Below are 14,116 nucleotides of genomic sequence, written 5' to 3'. Positions count from 1 at the left end.
GTGAGTTAACCTTGAAGGCCTGTCCACCACAATCCATACTGAATTTCATCTCCAGTCTTGCGGGCAGGCCTACGAAGCAGCACACCCAAGAGCAACAGTGATCCAGTCACTGTGACTCTGTCACTGAGATCACATGAACCTTGAGCAGGTTAGGGCTGTGCAAACGGTGTGACCGCACTGGGTACCTATTTCGGGTGGGTGCGTAGTGTTTGCAAGTATATTATGGTTTAAAAAAAACTTGCTGCCACCTTCCTGGCCTCCAGCAATTTTCATAAACAATAAAAATGTCATGATAACTTTGGTGATTAATGTTCTTCCTAGAGAAAGATCGGAGTATTGTCTAGTGGAAGGGTTGACTCCTGGAAAGGTAGCACAGAGGGTTAATATGCCTGCTGCAAAGAACATGTACCATGCAGATCACAAAGTGCACTGCTTTAATGGGGGGACCATGATGAATGATCATTTAATGTCAGCTGTAGATGATGGATCCCTGAACAGTGTCATGTATGTGCATGTTTGCATTGTGCTGAGGGGATTACCAGGTAATTAGTCACGCAGCTCTCTGATGGATGTCACATGCGGTTTTTCTGAGTCCCCAGATAGATCATGCAGTCTGTGTGTTCTCTTTTGTACTGCCAGTCACTGCCAGTCACCGGTGTATTAAACTGTGTAGCCTTGGACCGTGTCATGTATGTGCATGTAACTTGCATGATCGAGGCAACTATTAGCGGCGATACTACGTGTCTCTCGGTCCTCTTTCAGGTGCTTGCCGTCCTTTTTCCCCAGCAAACCCCCCCCCCCCCCAGGGGCATCAATCTGAGGGATAGCCCCGGGCGCCACAAGCTCTAGCTACGCCTCTGCTTTGAGATCGTGCCCTAGTGGAATATATGTGCATTTGAGGAGGACACGTTCAAAAAGAAATGTGTCACACAAGCTCTTCATCACTGCCAGATGCTAAAACTGCCTAATAAATTGAAAATTGACATGTGCAATTGCTTCACACAAAATAGTGGATTTCTGTGCCCCCGAAGAATGCTGATATTTTTTCACGCTGTTACTGTCAGTATACTATTCAATACGTAGTACTCATGCTACTGCCCATATTGAACCCTTCGTTCTCCTCGTTGCCAACTTTGCAATGACGAATTTCAACGCTTCTTGAAACTGGAGACACTATTTATTATAGATAAACAGAAGGCACGTCTGGTACAAAAGGGGCAAAGAAAATAACTATCAAGGAGAGGCATTGAACACGCCTACATCACACATTCTACAGATGTCATTTTGTTCCATTCTCCTCCAGTGACATCACCACACAGTTCTATACAAGATAGACTAGCTCTATACACCAAGAATGCATTATGTTGCTACATGAAAGACTAGGACAGGAAACTATTCAACTATATGGATGACATAGAGTGAGGTGGTCGTCCTAGTGCTGGAGGTAGAATCTACAAAAGGGACAGCTGCAGAATGGCATCAGTCCTCTGACTGACTCAGTCACTTGCAGCATAGGTTATAGTTCCATGATGCTTTAAAGAGCCCCAGAAACGGATTCTTTTAAAACCTTTTTTTTAACCTATACATGGTTAGGAGCCACAAATTTGTTTTCAATTTTGTCTTCCTATAAACAAGAATCCACCTCTCCCTTTGCAGAGAAATAGATGGGGTGATGCACATTTTCCATAACATAGTGCTGCCTACAGCACATACACCAAATCAGAAAACCTACATGTTGGAGCATGAGCCTGCCACTGCCTGTTTCCACTCTATTGTCTGACGCTCATACCCCAACTCCTAGAAATCACCAGGTTAGTCAATTGGGCACAAAGCTCAAATTTGCATTGTACACATGAGAAGTCCAGATTGATGTTTAGGCCTTTGATCTGCTCCTTCCTATAGAGTGACCACCTCCTTCCAGGTCATTACGTACACCTTCCAGTCTTAACCTTTTGTGTGATCATCTAATACATTCTAGGTGTTGCAATCTAGCTTCACTTCCATTGAACTTATTTGACTAAGACACCTTAAAGCAATGGTTTGTAGGTGGAAAGTTGAGGATTGGCCGTAATGACCTTGAGCAAAGTGGTCACCCTATATTCCTATTTGTTCCCTTTGGTGGTGCTCTCAGGGCACAGGAGTTGTAAAGAGATACTAAATTGCACTATTTCAACCATGATTTATGATATTTGTGGAATTAGTAACTTTTCCCAAAGTTTTCCAGTACGGGGTTTTGAAAACTAAAGAAGCCCCCTGAACTATTTTGGGGACAGTTGCACTATCCTAAATATTCTAGAGCTAGGATAGCAAATTAGATGCCTCAGGGTCCAGAAAATCCTCTGTTGCACTAAGGATGCAACTGAAGGCAAAAGCAAACCGCAAAGCTCCCATTACAAAGTGAGGTAAATTCTGCACTTCCTTCCTCTTGCCGTCTGGAAAGCTGTGGATCCCATCTGGCAGATCAGGATAGTGTCCTGTTAACTGTATTTTTCTGAGCCCTGTAATAAGAGCACTCACAATCACACATGCACAGCATAATCATGCACATGTTCCCCCAACAGTCCTAACCCAAGCCTCCAATCACATTTCCCTATTCTCACCAGACTATGCTTTTTTGTGAATACAAAAGTTTATCTAAGTCATGTTAGATGCTGGGAAATGTGGTCTTACAAATCTCACAGGTGCATCCATGTGTAATGTCACGGAGGGTGTGGGGATGAATGTTTCAGTAGTCATCTGCTAAGCAAGGAGATCTGAGCTCTAATTTTGGCTTGACCAAATTACGTGCTCCTAGTTGAAACACTGTATCTCCCTTTTCTTGGCTTTCTCATATGCTATAGTTGGAAGCGCTACGAGCCATCTTCAATACTAGTATTAAGTACTAAGAGAATATTCAAACTACAGTGCCACGTACCAAAGGCTCAGCCTTTCCCTTGCTAATGGCATATCATTCTTAATATAATCACTCCTAGTCTAAAACTTAGAAAAAACAGGAAAAGGTTCAGATGAACGAGTATCTACAAAGATCAGCTTAGACACAGGTTATGACACACAAAGGGAAAAAAACAAAAGAGACTGTAGAGCATCGAGAAAATGTCCTTCCTAAACAAAATATTTTCCATACACCAATACACATATAGTTTGCTGTAACAGACTAACTCAGTTGCACGAGGTCGTCCGTCTGCCTGCCCCACACTGTTAAAAGTAGAGAGGGTGCTCACCTGCTGAGTGTGGCTGGTCCTGGAGATTCCTGTCAGCCCATGCCGGGTCCTCCCGGGGAGTCTTAGTAAAGCACGTGTCTGAATTCCAGAGCAGACCTAGGTCTCCCCACTGTACGTGCAATATTGGAAATGACAGAGCATCCTTCATCCTTTCGTTGTCATGGATCTATTTTGCCGGAGAGAGTACCCGTTGTCATGGACACCCAAAGATGCAGGGTAAGGAGGCCAGGGACCTGTTGCTTAGCGACGCATACTGTATGCTAAAGTAGGCCTGTTGTAAACGCTTATTTGTATATTTTTGGGATGCGGGGGAGCCTGTGCAAGTTAAGGAGTAAAAGAGGTAGTGAGAATGGGGAGGAGGGATGAACAGAAAAGGGTGAAGAGAGATCCAAAGAGATTAGGGTAGTGGAGGTAGCTAAAAGGAATGTTTGGAATTGGAATGCGAGGTGACAAAGTGTAAAGCAAGGACGGGAGCTAAAGAAAATGAGGAAGGGGTAAAAAAGGACATAAAGCATAGCAAAGAAAGACTAACTTAATAGTAGATAAAGCCGCCAGTTCCCTTCTTCATTATACGAGTAGTGTTGTTAACCCGAGACACGCAGGCCCCACGCGCTCTCCAGCTTTACCCCTGATTTGTCAACGTCACTTTCTTCGCAAGAGGCTTATTTTAACTTACTGTTTGGTGACCCTTTGGTCCTGCTTGGAAGCCATTCGATGCAGTCAACACTTTCCAGGAAAACAAATTTCTGTAGGCAGGCAAGAAAGGAAAGATGAAATTCAAGAAACCAGAAAGAATGAAGAAAGGAAAGAAGGAACGAATGAAGGAATAAAGGAAGGAAAGAATGAAAGGAAAGAAGGAAAGGAAGAAAGAAAGAAAGAAAGAAAGACTAACTGACTGTTAGGAATGACAAGATTGATAGCGCATATTGATTAGCTTATATTTAAAGTTCATCTGAGCTGATGTGAAATAGCAGCAGTAAGATAGACAAGGCCAGCATTAGTATTTATTTTATTTATATTTATTTATATAGCGCAACATTCATCCTGTCTGGATATCGCGGCGCTGAGGTAGCAGACAATGGTGGGTGGAGCTGGTACTGATTCCATAAGTGACATCAATCTTTAGGGAATAGGTGTGTTTTGAATTAGTAGGAGATGGGATCTGATAAAGTTGGGCTGTGCCATGTGTTTACATTAAAAGTACCCTTTTATCACGTCAGACCTGAAATTCAGTCACTCAAAGGGAAGTTAACCAGTGGCTGCAATAGGCTGACGTGTTGCCCCAAGCTGAATGATGTAGTAGGCGGAAGCAAAATGTGAATGTGGCTGAAAGCCCCCTTACGTAAGCATGTCACATGTATAATTTGTGTAAAATCAAAAGGTCTTGGCTAGCACCAGACCTAAAAAGCCTCAGTTGTAGGCTGTTAGACCTTTGAATAAAAAAAGGGACCCAGAAAGTAACATTTCACACGGAGGTGAATGCTGACTTCCGGATGCAAAATATCACCTGGATCTGTGGAGTAAATATCTGAAAGCTAACAAGTCACCATTAAGGAATCAGCTCCTGGGTCAGCCATGCATCCGAGGGGCAATCACTCTTAAAGTGTGAGGAATCTCAGGATGTATGTTTGAGGTTCCCACAAAGTGGATGCCATCCACCTAGACAAAGCAAACCTTCCAGCTTTTGATATAGGGTTCAAGGAATCACAATGTTAAGATCACTGCGTGTAAGATAGTCAATGCTAATAAAGTAAAGGTCTCTGTTTCTCTTTGTTAAAGTAAATTGTGGTTGGTTTTATTGGGTCGACAAATGTTGGGGTACTCTTGCCAAGACTTTCCATTCTTAACATTGTCCGTCAGTGACTTGACCCCCTAACTGTGGGAGCAGGAGCATGCCAGAAGGCAGGTTGGAAAAAAAACCTATATTGCTGCGCTTGTCAAAGCATGGGCATGGTCTTCTGTGGCAGTGGTAACTGGGGGTGGGGGGAACTGAAATGGCAGATGCCAATGCACCAGTGCCCTGCTCAAGACATCCTGTGGCATCGAAGCACTGCATGTGCAAGCCCTGATAGATGGGAAGAATGGAGCCAGCACGGTACCCCATGTCAATCCTGGATCACCAACCTCTGGCTATGATGCTATTCAGGGCAGAGGATAACTGCAGGCATGCAGGTCCAGTGCACTGCAAAAGAAACAATTGATGGACGGAATGCTGGACAATGCAAACATTCACCCCCAGTCACAAGGATCTGGGTTAAATCCATAATTATTTTGCTCACCACACCACCCTAGTTTGGACCCAGCCATAAGCAAATCAATCTTGACCCTAACAGTCCAGCCCGAACTGCCAAGCTAGGTCCTCCCTGGACCGGAAACAAGTATCCTGGGACCGGTTTCATGGCATCACCCTTCATCAGCCAGGCTATCTTGAATCCAGTGGTGTAGTGAGCTCGGGACCCACGTCTGGGCATACACTTCCCACTTAGGGCAATATATGCAAAAAAACAATTGATGGACGTAATGCTGGACAATGCAAACATTCACCCCCAGTTGCAAGGATCTGGGTTAAATCCATCATTCTTTTGCTCACCACCCCACCCCATTTTGGACCCAGCCATATGCAAATCGGTCTTGTTCTGCATTCTGTCCATCAATTGTTCTTTTTGCATTTGTCACCCCGTGTGGGACGGGTTTGCCCAGACGTGGGTCCTGTGCTCTCCATGTCACTGGAGTCAAGCTATCCTGGCTGATGAGGGGTAAAACCTCGAAACCGGTCCTAGGATGCTTGTTTCCAGTCCAGGGAGGACCTGGCCTGGCAATTCAGGCTGGACTGTTCCCATTGGGTGCAGGGTCAAGGCTGATTTGCATATGGCTGGGTCCAAACTGGAATGGCATGGTGAGCAAAAAAACGATGGATTTAGGCCCAGATCTCTGTACTGTGGTGAATGTATGACATTGTTCTGCATTCTGTCCATCAATTGTTCTTTTTGCATTGTTCCAGTGCACTGCAACAAAATTGTAGCATTGATGTAAGTGCAGAAGACCGACTGGCTTGTGACACAAGCAGTGGAGTAACCCGAAAGGATGGAGTCTCCCTGCAGAATGTGCTAAGGAGTCCCTGATATTCCCTTATCTCGCAGATATCCATAGGCATTGGCCTGAATGGTGGCGTCCCAAAGGGGAAGGGGCTCCTGTGCCGCTGGGCCTAGGTTACATCACTGTTTGTAAGAATATGCCTTCTGGCTTTTAGGCTGCACCGTATACCACTGTGGGAGGGGTTATCCATGACACAAATGACCGATAACATCACAGTACATCACATTACTAGCAGTACGCCCTACAGTGCAAAGCAATATGCTTTAACAGGCATCAATGAGTGGTCTCCAGCAACAACTCTTTTGTGATCAGTGCCAGTGCACCTGCTTGCAACCAATTGTAATCAGCAACAGTGTCTATATTCTACAGCAGAGCCAATCACTGGCCGAGCTGAAGCAAAGCACCCTGGGGGTTTGCCCCACCATGACGCAGAATACTTCCTAATGCATTGCTGTAATTATCTAATGCCAGGAAAAAGCAAAACGTATCCAAGCATTTCTATAGGCCTCTGGCCTCACTCACTGAGAGCCTCCACAGTGAGAAGTGAAGGAATCGCTCAGTTATATTTCTTGTAATGGGTTTCATAGAGCTACTTAGGCCTGACAGGAGCAGACTTCAGAAACCGGAGGATAGTTACTGCCATTTCCTAGGACTGCCACTCAAACGCAGGGCTCCCTCATGAAGAAACAAAATGCACTTGGAGTAACAGTGAGCCATTGAGTCCTATGTCGCGAGGCCTTCAGCATTACCCTAATATGTGGGTGTCATAGCTCAAACATGACTACAAAGAGAGACTTCTAGTTGCCCTCTCGTATCCCATTTTTATTGATTTTTTTATTGTGGTTTAGAACTATTTCCACTCGAAAAGGAATTGTGCATGATTGGACATTCAATCTTTTTTTACTTTGGTGATACTGTGTCACTATGAACACTACTACATTAGGAGCGCTTACTGAACGTCAATTGTGAGATATTCTTAACAGGTGCACAACCTGCACTCAATTTCTCCTTAGACACCTTAGATCACGGTTTAATGGGCTATATGTGTATGTTGCTGCTCATACAGTGGGTTTCATTGCGTATAAATATTTACAGGCACATTAAGCAGTAGTGGGCGCATAGCATATATCCAAAGGGAGACCTTGTTCTGCTACAGGCATGAGGGGTCAACAGTACATCTACTCCATTATGAATTTAAAGCCTTATGAGGGGGTTGAATATTGGTTGGGTGCAGAGATGTTTGCATTTCAAGGAATGTATAGGCTCTGGCCTTTAGTACCAACATCGCAGGGCACCAGAGCACGGTCAAAAGCGGTAAAGTTAAACCCTAGGTTAGGCGTACTGGGAATAAACAACACAATGTAATCTAACTCGTTTGTTTGCCCCGTTTAGATTTCCGTGCACTAAATACCTTTCAAAACTTATTTGGCAACACTGTATAGATCCAAAGTTACAGCCCAATAACAAGGGTACCGCCTGTCCTTGCTTCAAGGCATTTCAACTGATAGACTGAGTCAAATGATCTTCAGTGCTTAGAATCTACAGTCAAGTATATGATTTCACCTAAATCATAGTGTGATATCAGAAACCCTTTAACCTCCTAACACGGTGACACACTGTAGAGAAAACTAATCATCCGTCAGGAGAAGGGAATGTAATGTGAACAACAAAGGAATTATATGGAAAAACTTTCAAACATACATAAGTGATTGGTTAAAAAGATCCAAACGAGGAAATAAATTGTAACCAAACAAAATGTAATTAAAGGCAAATTGAATGCTGGGATTACAATGTAATAAATATGTTTATAGATTGATTTAAGTGTACAGTCTTTTTTAGTGCTGATAACATAAATAATTCAAAATAAAAAGGCAGTTTTTTCAAAGTAAAAATCACAAATATTATCAAACAGTTAAATACAATTTCCATATGGGGGCACCGTATTCATTCTAGACCTGGGTGGGGAACTCCGCTCCGCTCGCGGAGTTTGCAGAGTTATCCGCACTCCATGTTACGTGGAGTTCTGAAAAATACGGAGCAGAGTTTCTTTCCTTGCTCGCGCTGGTCAACATCAAGTTGGCGAGCGCAAGTGAGGAAAATCCACCTCCCGGCGAGATTTTTCCTCGTTCGCGATTGTCAATGTCAAGTTGGCGAGCGCGAGCGTGGACGATCTACTTCCGGCGAGATTTCTCAGTGCCGGCGGTCGGATTTCTCATTATGAGTGGTTGCATACGCTCGCAACCGCTCCTGTTGAGAAACCGTTCGTTTGTGTTGAGAAAGTTGCTGCTCAAGTAAAAAATCTACTCGAGTGGCAGAAAGGAAGCAGCACCCTCTTGTGTGTTGCATAATGCCGTTCGCAACGATTGCACAGTGCGGACAAACACCCAGCGCTGAAAATCACCGCGAACGGCATTTATCTAACGCACTCCGCAGCTTGCGGAGCTCCGCGTAGTGCAGCAGAGTTTTTTTATAACTTCGCGGAGTTTCACATAGCAGAACTCTGCGAACGCCATGAACTCCACCCAGTCTTAGGGTCGTAAAGTATTTCCAAAAATGTTTCTGAGAACAGACCTTGGATTATCAAAAATAACCTCTCCAAACCCAAAAGACTTTATATCTAAAGTGCAAGTGTCATTTTTATGTAAAATGAAAAGGTTGATTTGGGTGAAAAAAATCCACATTTCGGTCTCCTACTGCATCAAAACCATGAGACCATCTTCAGGGCAGAAGAATTTTTATAGGACCCTTAATTGTAGGCGCAGATAAGAAAAATGTATCAGGTGGACTAGGTATAACTCTGAATCAAGTGAAAACGCCAGAGGCATTTCTTTTAACCTCTTCAGTGCCCATGACGAGATAGTCTTGTCATTGAGCACGGTCACGCTGTGCCCATGACAAGACTATCTCGTCATGAACCCCACCCACTAATAAAATGCCCGGCACAGGAGGGGGAAAGGGCGTGGCACAGAAGGGGTTAAGTAGTGAGTTGTGGAAAAGTAGGTCTATTATCTTGCCATTCGCTCCACCATTTAGCGCTTCACCCTTCATTACTGACCTTCTCTGTGTATCATGAACGCTCTGGGGCTTCACTCTTGATTGGCCTCATTCCTGCACGGACACCCACGTCCTGCCCGTGCCCTGGCCTGCCACAAACTGACCAACTCATGCTCAACCAGTCGGACAGGGAATTTCCCAGATGCTTATTGTCTTCACTCTGCGCTCTACGCCTTGCAGGGACCCAACAGCTACCATCTGCTGACTTATCAGATTGACCTCTGCTTGTTGTGTAATTATGAGTTTTTGTTTGTTCTCCTTACACGCACAGGGTGGGGATGAAGAGTATATAAGATGCGGAACCAAAGCACTCAGGAGATTGCCTCCTCAGACTGCTATGGGTGTCTGTTGCTGATGCTCTCTCTCTCTCATGAGACTGCAATAAATATATTTTCTTTCCGTGTTCCAGTGTTGGTCTCCTTTGTATTCAGAACCCATGGACTGCACCTTTGGGTGGGCTTCTGACAAGACCCCCAAATCCACAATTGGCGCCAAATGTTGGACCCCATCTGTGATGCGGCTGCCCGGTCGAGGGGTCCCAAAGAGGAAGATTGAATGGACGTGGTGGGATATACCTACGCGAAAGAGTCCCCTGTCTTCGTAACCACCACCTGATCTTCACTGCATCTGAGAAGACCCCCGCATGTGGCGCCGGTCCTGACTGGGACCCCCGATAGACTTGGGCGATCCTTGCAGTAAAGAGACCGCCTGGAGAATGAGACAAAGGATTTTGGTAGGGTCGCTGGTTTGCGACACGTTTTTGTTGTTTGTTTTGGGTATCTCTGCAAAAAGTGAAGGTAAACGGGTAATGTGGACTTTTTGTCCGGCTTAGAAACTTGTAGAGACTTTTTGGTAAGATAACGTAGAAACACATGCCCGTGTTTAGTAAATTTGTACGATGGTTTTGTTGTTGCACATCTCGATCAAGGGTGCTAGAGGATAGTCAGCCAGCCCCCCCCCCCCCAGAAGGTACCCCAAGTAAGGACATGTACATAAAATACAGTATTTCTCCCATAATGTACAATTCATTATGGCATAAATACACGTCTAAGGATATAGAGACTCAGTGGCCCATGTATGGCTCTTTCGAACCCCAGAAGATTGAGGCTGTAGAAGCACAACTTCATAGGAGAAGGTCACGACAAGCGATGTTTGATGCCTTGGGTCAGTGGAAAAGGAAGGAGTTTAGAGAGAAAGAAAGGCTCAAGCGAGGCTATAGAAAATGGCTCGAAAAAACGATAAACTGACGTCAATAGAATTACAACAGGAAAAAGTTGCGTCCAACATCGCATGTGTGGACAGGGAGCGCAGGTTGAATGCGTCTGGTCAGTATTCTGTGCGGCATGCACCACTAGCGCGAGCAGACCCCCATGAAGAGGAACTCCTCCTTCCGTTGGCACCTCCATATCATGTCCCTCACATACCTCATACCCCCTCACCGATGGATGAACATAGACACTCCGAAAATGCTCAGCTCCCACCTCCTGATCCCACTGTTTCTCTTGTCCAAATTGACACCGAACCAACGCCCCCTGCCCGATCCCGAATACCCGTGTCACCCAAATGGAAAAACTTGCCCTTGAAGGCCTAGCTCACACCTGCTTGGAGGACCGTTCCACCCCTAATCAGATTTTGGCCATTTATGAAGCATATACACCACCCCAGAAGGGTTATTTCCTGCAACGATTTTTTTATGAAGTGTTCTCCCTGTATGAGAAAAACCACAGAGTAACGCCAGAAGAGCATGTTAGAGGGTTGTACCGTAAATTGACAGAGGGGCGAGAAAGTGTTGAAGAAAGCCACAATTTGTTAGCATTAACACTACAAATGATGGACGGTCTAAGAAGGAGCGAGGACGAGGAGGAAAAGTTACCAGTAGTAGAATGCGCAGTAGGAGGCCGCATGGCGCCAATAAGGGAGGCTGCCCCAGTTTTTGTCCCGGCTCAATGACAGGATACTGCTGAGGGAGTAGATAGTCCAGATGCGAAGAGAAGGACGCTGTATAATTGGGTGTATACTCCGTGGCTTCGAGCTGATGTCCTGGCTTTTAAAAAAGGACCTGCCTGACCCCCGGAAGAAACCTATAGGGTTCTACGAAGGGCTGGACACAGTTATTACCACTTATACAATGACACTGACTGACATAGATCAATTCTTTGGATTAATTCTGCACCCAGATATATGGAGACCCATAAGAAAGGTTGATGATGAGGCCTCGTTCGGACAGAAGTGGGAAGATTTGGCCACCATGGATAGGGACAGAACACTAGGTGAAAGGCCAGCAGGAGCCATTTTAGCCCTGCCAGGTCACATAGGGAAAAAGTTGAAGGCAACAATTCCGGCCAGAAAAGTAGATTGGACAGTCATCACTGCTTGTAGGCAAAAATCTGAGGAAACTACATCTGACTACTTCTCCCTCCTCAGCCAGGTGTTCATTGACTATAGCGGACAGGACTCGACGACTGAGACAGGTCGACACTTACTAGTTCAGACTTTTGTTAAGGGATTGTTGTCACCCATTTCTACCAAGTTACAGAGTAGTGAAAGTACATGGCCAGCATCCACACCAGCACAAATATTGACAATGGCCCAATACTACGAACATTTGCAGAATAAAATCGAAGAGGAAAAGGATAAAAAGAGAAGAGATTTAAAAGAGAGAGTAATGCTGTCCCAAATAAGTACTAGAGGAGGGGGTATAAGTAGAACGCAACAGCCCTTATACCAACCTGCAGCTGCTAGAATACATCAACCACCACGCCAACTGTCCGAAGATTAATGCGCATACTGTAAATAGACGGGCCACTGTTGTGCAGATTGCCCTCTTTTACAGCGAAATACAATGGGTCGGGGACGGGGACTGAGTAGGGGAAGGGGAAGAGTCCCAACCTCAAGCGAACAACGCCCCAATGTCTTCGATAACAATTGACATGCTTTTGCACACGATTTTACAGTTGACCACTTCCCTGAGAGTGAATTTGCATGAGACAGACAGGGAAGGGAAGGGAACCAGTGGAACTTCCAGTCGATTAATCAGGCCCCTATGTCACAGCTTCAGTGTTTGGAGCTCAGGGCAAATTCTTGGTTGACACAGGGGCCTCTAGAAGTGCCCTCTCGCATAAACTGATTCCTAGGGCGCCCCTGTCTGGCTTATCAGTCACATCCGTAGGATTTCACGGCACGCTCTCCACAAACCCCCTTTCTACTAAGGTGCCCCTGGACATACAAGGAAACACAGTGATGACCTCTTTCCTGCTCTCCCCAAATTGCCCAGATAATTTAATGGGTATTGATCTCTTAAAACATTACAGAGCCACCATCCGCTGTTCTCCCCAAAAGGTCAGAGTCATATTGTTCGACAATAATTGCCCCATCGGTTATGAATCCCGTCGTTATTGTCTCACTGATTCCGAGCAGCAGGATTTGTCCCAATTACCCGACGCCTTGTGGGCCGTCACGGACACCAGCGTGGGGGAAACTGTGATGGATCCTGTCCAGATAACAGTAAAACAGAATGTGCCTCTCCACCTTCTCCCTCAGTATAACATTTCTGCTGATGGTTAAAAGGCCCTCACGACTATAGTACACGATATGATTGCAGGATAGGATTGCAGCTGGGGTAGTTTAGGAAGTCCAGTCCAAGATCTGCAATAGTCCTATCCTTCCAGTTTTGAAACATACGTCCACCTCTGAGAAAATATACCTTTTTGTCATTGACCTCTGAACAGTTAACAAACTAGTGGTCCCACAATATCCTGTGGTCTCTGACATAACAACAATCTTAACAATGATCCCCTCAATGGCTACCATCTTCACAGTCATAGACCTCAAAAATGCCTTTTTCTCTATACCAATACATCCTGATTCACGCTATCTTTTTGGTTTCACCATAAAGAACAGATCCTACAGATTCTGCCGTGCTCCTCAAGGGTACACCGAAAGTCCTAGCATCTACAGCCAAGCCCTTAAACAACAGCTCGACCAGATACAGTTACCATCAGGCGCTGTCCTCATCCAATATGTCGATGACATTCTTTTGGCTGCGGACACTCCGGCCCTGGCTCGCACTGCCTCTCTTACCACTTTACACTTTTTGGCATCACAGGGCCATAAGGTGTCCAAGAATAAGTTACAGTATTGTAGACAGCAGGTGACCTACCTTGGACATCTGCTGTCTAAGGTGGGACATACCCTCACACCTGACCGCATCCAAACAATACTATGCCTTTCTTCTCCCACTACCCAAAGAGATGTTTGTGCACTAATTGGTCTCACCTCCTTTTGTCGTCAGTGGACCCCAAATTTTTCCCTCATAGTTAAGCCACTCCTTGCTTTACTTACAGAAGACACACCCACACCTCTCCCTTGGACACTTGAACATGACCAAGCCTTTCACGACTTAGGCCACACTCTTTGCTCTGCACCAGTACTGGGCACACCTGATTACTCCAAACCCTTCTGCCTCTACACCCATGAACGCTCAGGATGCACGCTTTTGGTCTTGACCCAAATTCACGGCACCAAACAACGTCCATGCGCCTACTTTTCGGCCACTCTAGACCCTGAGGCCCGAGGTCTGCCCTCTTGTCTTAGAGCGGTCGCGGCTGCGGCCGTCTCTATACGACAAAGTGAGGGAATTGTTCTGGGATCCAAACTGACGGCATTAGTCCCCCACGCAGTCGATATATTACTAAATCAGACAAAGACACAACACCTCACTAGAGCACAACTGACAGGATACCAAC

At 45.4% G+C, this 14,116-nt stretch overlaps 1 protein-coding gene and 1 long non-coding RNA gene across 3 annotated transcripts in view; one reads left to right on the top strand and one right to left on the bottom strand.

The window, feature by feature from the left end:
• The window catches only part of LOC146870632 (uncharacterized), a 111,790-nt gene extending 101,880 nt beyond the window's left edge, over window positions 1–9,910 (top strand). The window contains exon 3 of the long non-coding RNA XR_014978827.1: window positions 9,781–9,910. This is a non-coding gene — a long non-coding RNA (uncharacterized LOC146870632). The remainder of the gene's footprint in view (window positions 1–9,780) is intronic.
• The window catches only part of NAV1 (neuron navigator 1), a 2,160,095-nt gene that overhangs the window by 1,906,606 nt on the left and 239,373 nt on the right, over window positions 1–14,116 (bottom strand). The window lies entirely within an intron of this gene.

The sequence above is a fragment of the Triturus cristatus genome, chromosome 1_1, assembly GCF_964204655.1.
Source record: "Triturus cristatus chromosome 1_1, aTriCri1.1, whole genome shotgun sequence".
NCBI lineage: Eukaryota > Metazoa > Chordata > Amphibia > Caudata > Salamandridae > Triturus > Triturus cristatus.
This window is presented reverse-complemented; position numbering and strand designations above follow the sequence as displayed.